This window comes from Augochlora pura, chromosome 1, assembly GCF_028453695.1.
Source record: "Augochlora pura isolate Apur16 chromosome 1, APUR_v2.2.1, whole genome shotgun sequence".
NCBI lineage: Eukaryota > Metazoa > Arthropoda > Insecta > Hymenoptera > Halictidae > Augochlora > Augochlora pura.
In genome coordinates this window covers 2,702,050-2,712,619 of record NC_135772.1, presented here as the reverse complement: position 1 = coordinate 2,712,619, position 10,570 = coordinate 2,702,050, and the positions used below count along the sequence as shown (strand labels likewise).

Sequence of the window (10,570 nt, the reverse complement as noted above, 5' to 3'; positions counted from 1 at the left end):
GTGTGCCGGGAGCCTTGTTTTTCGATCGTTAACCCTTTTTACTCCGTTGGCGACTCTCAGGGGACATAGTGACTTTATTTTTAGTTTATTTAGTTATTTTGCATTAATGTTTATTAGTTAGTATGGGGAGTTAATTTACTATAGTGCAACATTTTGAGGAATGTACGTTTCTCTGAAAAAACTAAGTCAGAATATGGTACAATTACTGAGATATATAATTATCAGTTAATTTACAATATAAAGTTGTTAGGTATGAATGTTTATACGTTCCTTTAAATAGGAATTTTATTCTCTTGTCAACAATATTTAAACATTTGAATAGATGCAGGTACGTGATGAATATAAAATTCCTTTTTAAGAAATTAATTTTAATTGATTCTAGTTTTAAGAAATTAGAAAACAAATTCTAATCATAGCAATTGTAAAGAAAATGGTACAGTAACGTGTTAATATAATATAGACTACTGTACAAGTACAATATTAACACTTTCATTTCTTAATATTAAATGTATAATATTAACATTAATATTTCTTAAAATATAGCGTTCCTTTGCAAAACTATTTTCATCGTTCCTGTAATATTGAAATAAAATTGCGATTTAAAAAAAAGGAACGATTTAAAGTATTGAGCTTCTTTAGAAATTGTTCGATGGAAAAAAGGATTTTGGAATGGAAAAAATAACTCGATCCTGCCAGGATTCGAACCTGGAATCTTCTGATCCGTAGTCAGACGCGTTATCCGTTGCGCCACAGGACCGTCTCGATGCCAACCCCCTATTTTCGCGCTCTCCTTGGTTCTCTGAGAAACTTCGTATATACAGTAGATATTTTCCGTTAATGTGAAACTTCTTCGCGACAGAGATCTCCGGATATACGACTCGGTAAACTATGAAATAAGTATAATAAACGCGGCGCTTCTCACCGTTCTGAAAATTTAAGGTCGACCGTAAAATTTTATTACCGCGAATATAGAGCGAAATTCCCTTGATATATTTCATAGATTGTTTCTCGATTTATGGTGGTGATTATGTCGTTTTTGAGTATTTTAATAATATTTTGGGAACCAGTTAGAAAGCACTGTGATTTAGTGAAGAAGAAGCTGGGGTTAATTATAATTATTAATCGGCGATTAATAGAATTATTATTAATTAGTGTTAATATTAGAATTATTAATTGGAACAATTTATGGTTGAAAGAGAAACTTTAGAATGCATTTTTCATGTTTTCAAGTTTCATGCTCATAAATAAATGAGTTAAAAACGATGAGTTGTTATACAGAAATTGTTATAAATTACTGTTGAAAAAGATGAGATTTTTTTTCGATTTTTTGGAAAATTGTTTAGACATTATTAACTTGTAATAAATAGTGCTCTTAGTGTTTTAGCAACTTTCGAATTTTAACCCTTATAATATAGGGTTTGCATAAACCCTGTAATATACAATATTATAAAGGAAAAATATAGTTTATTAATCCTTTTTTAATCTTTAGATGTAAGTAACACTAGAATTGCATATAAAAAGAATGAAAGACAAATGAAATATTGCTTTATAAATAGATTGCTTCGGTGGTTAAAAGTAGACGTACGACCGCAAAGGGTTGAAAATGTAATTAGACCCGAACAGGTGTTCAAATACGAGTCCTTGCAATTTAAAAAAGTCCTTTATGGTGTTGCAAATTCAGAGAAGCTTAAGACTTCGAACCTTGAAGCATGATTGGCATAGTAGGAGTCAATATATCTTCTCGAACTTCAGACATCTCTCTCCTCTCTCTCTCTTTCTCTCTCTCTCGCTCTGCAATTAGCGTTTACGTTGCAATATATTCGAAGGCAGAAGAAAGATGATTTATGAAAATGAGACAAGGAAGAAAAATAGTCTTGGGAAAGGCAGTTGACGAGGAACCATCATCCTCCGGAAAGATCGATGATCCCTCGGCTACCGCCTACGCTTAAATCTCGAGTGAAAATATTCCTGTAATTATTTCATTTCTCATTAGTTCAACATTCGAAGAATTATGATGTTTGGAAATTTGAAGATTGAAGGTAAAATTGCGAGCTGTTTTTGGAGAAAATTACCAGTGCTTGAAAATTGGAATTTTGGGTTTTGTGAATCTCTAAAATAGTGTAGGTTAGTGATTTTGGCAAGTCAGTTTTCCATGATTTTGGCAATAACCAATCGGCGAGTCTGTTTCAAGAAGGCGCCCTTCCTTCGCGCCTCGGCGCGTCCTTTTGGGAAGTTGCTGGGATATGGAAGCCCCATTGTTTTACCATTTTTGGAAAAAAAGTTACAGCATCTTGAAAATGGATATACAAATTACAGCCTATTTAAATCGGACTCCACGGGCCGATTTTGGCCTCCTGGCTTTCCGAACGTTATCGGTGCTCCCGAAGCGTCAAGTTAACAAACGACTAGGGCAATCTAAAGAGGAGACTTTGCTCTACAAAACACGCTAATTTTCATTATTGTTCGTTTTTTTTTTAACAGAGTTACGATAGTTCAAAGTTTAACAATATTTCGAGTCCAAGAGAGAAGCGAAATCCAAAAGTTAAGCGATAAAGTATGCGTTCCCTCGACGGGACGAGTAATTTCAATCTAAATTGCATGGCAGATGTTAGCCTAAGTCCTGATCTCAAAAATAGCCGGCTAGGTACGTCCGTGTCATAAAGAATATTAGTGATCGGCGCTGACACTTTAAATCTAAACTTTGACGATATAAACATTATTTCTGAACACTATGCCACAATTTCTATGGTCCCGTAGGGTGCAAAGAGTTCTCGTTCATTAATTTCGAATGTTTCCCCAGCAGTTTTCCAGACGGCGCGCGCACCTCGACGAATCGACGTCTCGCGATCGGCCGCCGTAGAATATTTTAAGGTTCATTAAAGGCGCAATAATGAAGAAGTCTTGGCCGGCTCTCGAATAATTTCCGGCTGGTTCGTCGTTTGAACGAAACTACCCCCCTCCCTCTCTCTCTCTCTCTTTCTCTCTCTTGCCGGTCCTTCCGGACTTCTGCCGGTACTTTCCGCCGTTTCTCTCCTGTGCTCGAAACTTCATCCGCCAAAGTCTTACTCGGCCCCCCTCCCCCCCTGCGCCGGCGAAATTAAAGCCGAAGTTTCGGGGGGAAAAATCGTCAGCCTGTTTGCCAAGTAGTCCTTCCGTTTTCGACGACGCCGTGAAAAATATTGACCGGTTCTGCCTTTCTCGATGAAAATCCTCCAACTAGAATTTTCCGGCCGATCGTTTCCCTCCACGCGTTCTGTTTTAGGATCGTTTTATAGGAATTAATACGATTATTGTCGCGGAGAGATCTTAGCATTGTTTGATCGTTTATGAAGGGATGATAGGATGACAGTATTTGGTTTTATATTTATAGTGGTTTTGTAATAGTTTGTGCTGTTTTTTTAATTGTTTCTATATGGACTTTATTATAGTTTATACTGTCGTTTTAATAGTTTCTCTTCGCGCGGCGCGTTCCGTGTCTCAGGACCATTTTATAAAATTAATATAGTTATTATCCTAGTAAAAGCGACTCTTCCTCGATCGCGTACAAAAAGATGATAATATAACAATATTTGGTATACAATCATTTTTTAACAGTTTCCACTGTCTTTTTAGCAGTCTCCTAGATTTTATTTAATACAACTTCTCGTATAACTAATACAACGTGGTATTAAATTAATTAAATTTGTTTTAACATCAAAGAAAGAGAATACTTTCTTTTAATCCGTTTAATTTCTCTATTATTTGAAATTTAAGATTCTTTTAATTTCTCTGTTATTTGAAATTTCAGATTCCTTTAATTTCTCTATTATTTGAAATTTCAGATTCTTTCAATTTCTCTATCACTCGAAACGAAAGATAAAATTGAATAACCATAATAATGAAATAAAACTGTATAAATATTATAATTTAAATTAAATTTAAATATTATTGTATTAAACACTTTAAACCATGCAAATAAACATCCCTCTGACGCTATTACAATTAGCATAATTCCGTGACAACAAAAATCAGTTCCGCCTCGGAAAATCGCCGCGTCCGGCGATCGATCTCAATTCCAAAGTAGATCCCCCCCCCCCCCCCCCCCGATTCGTTTCCACCCGGGGCCGATTGATCTAATTAGAGGAGGGCAGGTAAAGCAGCGGCGCGCGATAAGGCGGCCCGGGTAGAAATGAAATCGAACGTCGGTGGGCGGTGTATCGGTTTCGATGCACGCGCGCGCGCAGGCAAAACGCGCGGTTTCCGCAACCCCTATTAAACTTTTACGATTTAAGTTTCCGTCGACGTCGGGACGCCGCGAGGGAAGTTCTCGACGGCGTCCGGACGTTGCCCGATGCTCGATCCACGTCGGCTCGAATAAAAAAGCAAATCGTCGAACGGTGTGCAGCGTTGTCCTGTGATTGGTTATACAGTGCCCCAAACATTTTAAATATTTTCTGTGAGTCACTGGTTAACCCTTAGGGTACTCGGTAAGGTAATTTATGCCCTCCTAATGAAAAACTTAATTTGTAAATAAATTAACAATAGAATGCCTTTTAATAAGTTTTTATACAGGATTTAAATTAGAACTCGACTATTTAAATGGAAAAAAAGGGAGAAAGAAATTATTTACGAAGTTATTAAAGAAAAAGTAATCTTGGGGGACCGAAAGTACTATAGTACACTCCGTACTATAAGGGTTAAACTGACCTGTGTATCAATTTTGTTAAAACACTGCGTCGCTAAAAACATAAGTCATGCTTTGCCACTTCTCAGCCTGAAATATATAAAATATATTCTACATATAGTATATACTATACTATAGTATACTATAGTAGTATATTCTGTTAGAGTTTTTACTCTTATAGTTAGTTATAGCCTTATAGTTTAGTCTTATCTTATAGTTACTCTAATATACTATGATATAGTATATATTGTTAGAGTTTTTATATAGTATATCATAGTATAGTATATACTGTTAGAGTTTTTATATAGCATATTCTAGTATAGTATATACTGTTAGAGTTTTTATATAGTATATTAGAGTATAGTATATACTGTTAGAGTTTGTATATAGTATATTCTAGTATAGTATATACTGTTAGAGTTTTTATATAGTATATTCTAGTATAGTACATACTGTTACAGTTTTTGAACGGAATAAGTCGCAAACGGAGTTTTACAAAGAATTTTATTATTTAAGTAATACGCTATACTACAGTGTACTATAGTATAGCGAGGAAGAGCACGGTGTCTCGAGAGATCCTTTAGCCTTCCCATCACGGTATAACAAAACGATGAAGAGCCGTGGCTACACACCGGTCACGTGTCGAACGTTATTCCGTGTCGTGGATCTTAAAATCAGCGAGACCGTGGTGGCTCTCTCCGTAGACCGGGAAACTCGTGACGGCACGCCGAACGCCCGGCTGTCCAGATTCGGGATCGATGAACAGTCCTGCCTTGTTAACCCTTTAACGACCGCCGCTGCATCAATTACCAGGCTTTCTCACGTGTTTTTACGGCGGCGACGAAGTTCAAGGAAGAGCGGAGGCTTGTATCGGAACGCTTCGTGTAATTTGCGAGCTTGTTTTTATAGTTATTTATGATATATATAATTTGTAATGTATATTATATACTGGATAATAAATTGTTGATTGTAAATGTTATAAGATTCGAAGGTGCATGGAATGTAATTCGAAGATTATGAAATGCTAGTGTGATAACGTAGAGGTAAATTACTGATGCGGTATTGTTAATAGAATGTATAAAATAATAATGAGATAGTATAAAAGTAAAATACTGATGCAATGCCATAATATATAATATAAAATATAATATAAAATGTGTAAAGTACTAGTGAAATACTTTAAAGTTCAAATACTAATGGAATATTGTTAAGTAAATAATGTATACATTGTTGCTATATTATACTATATAATATACTATACATAATTGTACAGTATAGCTTTGAAATACAATATACTGATACTGTAATATACATTGCTTATTACATTATATTACATACTGTACTAAACATGATTGCATAAAACAAGCTTCAAGTATAATATACTGTGACATATAACAGTTATTACAGTATACTAACTATATTATATTATAGTATACTAACTATGATATAATATACTTCCTATTATATTAGTATAGTGTACTATAACATACGATCTAGCAAAACAGACTTCTTTTAAACAATAAAATCGTGCGACGTGCGAACCTAACCTATTTAAAAAGACTTCAAACACTTGGCTCTGATAACAAAGGAGAATAATTCGACTAATTTGAATAATTCGACTTATTCATCAAAATTATCGACGACCTATATTCTGAAATAAAATAATAATTAATCGGATTGTTTAAGCCATCATTTAATCGGAAAATCGATCGGCGCGGTTCCGTCACTATAGAACGCACAATTGATTCTTTACGGATCGATGCGACAAATTTTTCTGGCGATTTTTTGCGATTTTTCTGGCAAAACCGATCCGTTTCATCTTTTATTATTATGAAAAATTGGTTTAAGCGCGCGGCGAATTCAATCGTGGAAAACAGAGGGCGTCGAAACGACTTGTCGAACATTTTCGGGTTGAAATCCGCGGCGGCGGCGCGAATTAATTTGTCTCTCGTTTACACGCTATTCCAGCGCGGAGAGATAGGAGAGAGCGGCGCGAGAGAGAGGGAGAGAGAGAGAGCGCGAGAGAGGAACATTTGTCCGCGGCCACTTCATTTTCTCTGGTTTTGAAATAAAGTGATTTATCGGTCGCGGCGGCGGGCTGCGGTTCCCTCGATATTTATTGGCCGCGTGTACCCATTATTATTGGCGTGTACGTCCCCGCGCGCGTGCGCGCGCGTGAGGGCAAATTTGTTTAATGCAACGGACGGATGTTAGTTTTCGCGTTTCGGCCGCCGGATACTCGGGTGACGCCGTACGCGATTTGTAAATCTGATGAGATAATTTTTGGCGAACCGATGGGAAAATTCGCCGCGACGATTTAATTCGAGAGTAAACGAATCGTTGCCGCTGCGAAATCAACGAGGTTTACGGCTGGATAATTATTTAATAAGGACGCGAATTTTGTGGGTTGATGATTGTTCTATAGATTGCATATTCTAGTAATTAATTATTGTAAAAAAAATATTGTTAGATAGAAATTAGAACGATCTTATTATTTGTTGTCGTATTATTTGTTGAGATCGTAGTATATTATTTATAAAATAGAGCTATAGCAATTTTATTTAATACAAAAAGAAAACTTCAATATAAATTACCATTATATAAAGGAAATACACAATATTGTAAATATTGCATGTATAGTGATAATTTATATTTTTGTCATTTTCCTGTAGCAAATAAAATTGCTATAGGTTATGTCAAGAGTACTATGCAAGAAGCACAATTGTCTATAGCAATTCTGCTTATTATAGAAAGAAAATCTCAATTTAAATTATCATTATACACAGGGAATACAAAATAAAATTATAAATATTGTATATGTAGTAATAATTTATATTTTTGTGTTACTTCTGTAGCAGATAAAATTGCTATAGGTTATGTCAAGAGTACTTCGCAAGTAAAACAATTTTCTGTAGCAATTTTATTTAATACAGAAAGAAATCTTCAATATAAATCCTCATTATATAAAGGAAATACGGAATAAAATTATAAATATTGCATATGTAGTAATAATTTATATTTTTGTCATTTTTCTGTAGCAAGTGAAATTGGTAGAGGTTATGTCAAGAGTACTACGCAAAAAGAATAATTTCCTATAGCAATTTTGCTTCCTACAGAAAGAACTCAGTCACATAATATACACAGAGAAAATACAAAGCAATATTATAAATATTGCATACGTGCTAATAATTAATATTTTTCTGTTCCTTCTATACCAAATAAAATTGCCACAGCTTATATAATTTTTATATGATTTTTCGAGACCTCCACCATAACATTCAAAACTTTCTCGTTTTTTCTGTTGCAAATCTGAACGAACAATAAAGTCTCTCTCCGCGTATTCTTATTGTTTAAACTCGCCATTGGTGGAAGAATCGTCTGACGAACCTCGAGACCGAGCAAATATATGCCTTGTTCACGGGGGTTCCCCCGTCGCATGCGAACGATACTACGATTTCGTGTCTACCTTTTCGTGGAATAAATTATGGAAGAGGTAGAGACCCCGAAGCAGGCGAGAAGAATTCCCGAAGAACGTGGAATTTCTCGCGTGTCCCGTCGACGACGACGACACTTACATTTCCGGAAGCGATGAAACATGATTCACTGTAGCAAAATGGACGCCGATCTCCTCAGTTTATTTATAGTTGCCGCGCTGAATTAACGACGCCTTTTAACCGTTTGTTTACGGTAGTCGCTCATTGATAAACGACGCTTATCTCTGATTACCATGGCTGTGTAGAGATAGCGTTTCAATGGGTTACACGCGCGTATTCATCCTTTCGCTTAATGCGACATCCGCGGAGAAATAGATAGCCGGCGACGATGTGATAGCGCGGATAACCCTTTTCGGAACCGTGACCTTTCTGTTGCTTGGTTTCGAATTTTGTTGCTTAGTTTCGAATCTTTTTGCTTTTTAGCAAAAAATAGGGAACGTGAGAAATTTTGTGAAATTAAAGTTTAATTTAATTTAGGTTTTATTTTAATAATTGATAGGCTTGGAGTAAGCTTGATATAATCTAAGGAAATTTCGTGGAATTAAGGTTTTTTTTTAATTAATGGAAATGATATTTTTAAAGCGAAGTGCTGTCAATTTCTTCCTCAATATATTTCTTAATCAGTATAATGCATGCATTACAGTATATAGTACTTGAAAGTGATACTGTACGATTAACGTATAGTATATTATATAGTTCAATATAGTGAGCAATGTATGCATTACAGTAGCAGTATATTATACTTGAAAATTATAACATACAATTATAATATACTATATACTATATTACATATATAATATAAATAATATATATATATGTATATATAATATATACTATATACTATATTACACACTATATACTCCATACATATATTATACTATAAAAATTTTCTGTTTCTCCCCCCATTTATATCATAGCTCCAAAAAGCTTCGTCGAAACCTTCGTTGGCGTCCATTTTAGAACGCGCTTCGCCGCGAAGCGCTTTTCGTGTCGCGCGAAATTCCGAAAATTCAATTACACCGCGATCCGATAACAGCGTCGCCTTTTTCGCACAAATAACGCATTTAGCATTGAACAGAGAGAGAGAGAGAGAGAGAGAGAGAGAGAGAGAGAGAGAGAGATAGAGAGAGGGAGAGCTGAAGGTCCGCGAATAACCAGCGTGTTCTTATCCGTCGGCGATTTAAGGGTCCAACGGTTTACCGAAAAATCTCGTCGCACGGTTGCCCGTCGACGAATAAAATTGTCGCCGGGCAAACAGTCGCCCGTGGCTGGCTATACGTGTACGAATTCCCTCGAACGCGTCTCTTCGATGCCGGCGAAGAAGGTGGTCGGATTCGAGAGAGAGAGAGAGAGACACGGGTGGCAAAGTAATCCCGAAGAAAAGGGACGCGTGTGTGCAGCTGTCGGGCAAACAGGAATGCCACTCCGCGGGAAACTGCACTTTTCGCGGACCATCTCTGAAAGCCTCTTCCAGGCGAACGTATTCGCGTGTACGGTCGGTTCTGTACACTGCGGATGGTTGCCGGAAGCCAGCCACGGGAGAAAGGGAACGAGACTGTCTTTATGGTTGACGACGATGAGCCATCGAATTGATTCGTTCGCGAAATTCTGTAACAGCGAACGCGACGATTGAGGAGACTCGAATTTCTCTCCTCGATTACGTCGCGAAATCATATAGGTTTCTTGATTATCAAGCTTTATTAGTTTCAATTATTTTTGTTAATATTCCTTAGGAATTGTTCTAATGAATTGTCGTAAATAGTCTTTTTTTAATTGTTAAGGGAAGCTGTTGTTTAACGAATTTATTAAATATTTATTGAAATCCTCAGGGATGACTTATAGTGTTTCCCCTATATGAATTTAAAAATTCATTTAATCCTTTGCAATTGAGTGGCGACACCTAAGCATCGCTAGAAAATGATCACGCAAGCTTTCTGTCTAGTTTACTTGCATTAAAAAAATTGTTTATTGCACTAGTAGCAAGATAGAATTTTATAAGACTGCACCAGGTTATATAAAATGGAAACGCTGTGAGCTTATATTTTCTATTTCGAATTAAAATAGTACAGACCGCAGAGGGTTAATGTTAGTAATATTGTAACGTCTATTTTATAATATTAATATAAACATATTATTATTCAAGTACGGTGTTAAGAGAGCATTGAAAGTACTGAGAATATTGATAAGAATATCTTATGACCAATTATACTATACTTGTTATTATTACGTTTATTACATTTTATATTTATTTGTAAATAAATGGTATAATTATAATCCATTTATAATTACTGGACGAAGAGAGTCGATGTATCTTAAAGTATAACTAAAAAGTTTGTTACCTTCTTAACCCTTTGCACTCGGAGCCATTTTAACTGTAATTCTAAAATAATTTCTCTAACATATAGAATTTCCA

The 10,570-nt window shown here is 35.7% G+C and overlaps 1 non-coding gene across 1 annotated transcript; it reads right to left on the bottom strand.

The window, feature by feature from the left end:
* Positions 1–684: 684 nt before the first annotated feature.
* On the bottom strand, positions 685–757 carry Trnar-acg (transfer RNA arginine (anticodon ACG)). Its single transcript has one exon. It is a non-coding gene; the product is annotated as a tRNA-Arg (tRNA).
* Between the last annotated feature and the right edge of the window lie 9,813 nt (positions 758–10,570).